Source organism: Octopus bimaculoides, chromosome 21 (genome assembly GCF_001194135.2).
Source record: "Octopus bimaculoides isolate UCB-OBI-ISO-001 chromosome 21, ASM119413v2, whole genome shotgun sequence".
Taxonomy (NCBI): domain Eukaryota; kingdom Metazoa; phylum Mollusca; class Cephalopoda; order Octopoda; family Octopodidae; genus Octopus; species Octopus bimaculoides.
The window spans coordinates 9,140,929-9,141,709 of NC_069001.1; the positions used below are offsets into that span (position 1 = coordinate 9,140,929).

A 781-nucleotide genomic window follows, 5' to 3' on the forward strand; every position below is an offset into this window, starting at 1 on the left:
GAAATCTCGGCTTGGTATTTCGCAGCATCTGTTGCCCGTCCGTTTAGAGCTTCTTCCAGTTGAAATTCTAGCTCTCGCATTCTACTTTTCATATTTGCTATCTATAAAGACAAGATAAATAAAGCGATTATTTACAAGAAACTATAATACAATTCCTAATCTTGTATTATTATTATTATTATTATTATTATTATTATTATTATTATTATTATTATTATTATTATTATTATTATTATTATTAGTTCATGAAAACTTCTTTCTCTCTATCCCACACCATAAAACATCACGATTTGATAACATGTATCAAGATTTTACAGTTTTGAGTACTTTTGAAGTCAGAAACAGGTGTAGAGACTCATTTTGTTAAAATCGTGAGTTTGGATCCCGGCGGCGTGTTGTGTCCTTGAGCGGCGTCTTATGTCATTTTGTTTCATGTTGCTCCAGTCCACAAAGCTGGGATAAGGGAGTTGTAACTGTAATTCAAAAAAGGCTGCCTTGTCCCCTTCTGTGTCACGCTGAATCATCTCCCTTAGAACTACATTAAGAGTACCCGTGACTTAGGAGCGCTCAGCCACTTCCACGTTAATATCACGAGCAGGCTGTTCCGTTGATCGGATCAACTGGAACACTCGCCGTCGTAACCGACGGGGTGCCAGTGTCATATAAATGTGTGTATATGTGTATACACATCCGTAAATACGTAAATATATATATGTGTGTGTGTGTGTGTGTGTGTGTGTGTGTGTGTGTGTGTGTGTGTGCGTGTGTGGGTTTGTGTGTG

At 37.6% G+C, this 781-nt stretch overlaps 1 protein-coding gene across 1 annotated transcript in view; it reads right to left on the minus strand.

Annotated features, from left to right (window-relative positions):
• The window catches only part of LOC128250418 (60 kDa neurofilament protein-like), a 16,580-nt gene that overhangs the window by 5,430 nt on the left and 10,369 nt on the right, over nucleotides 1–781 (minus strand). The window lies entirely within an intron of this gene.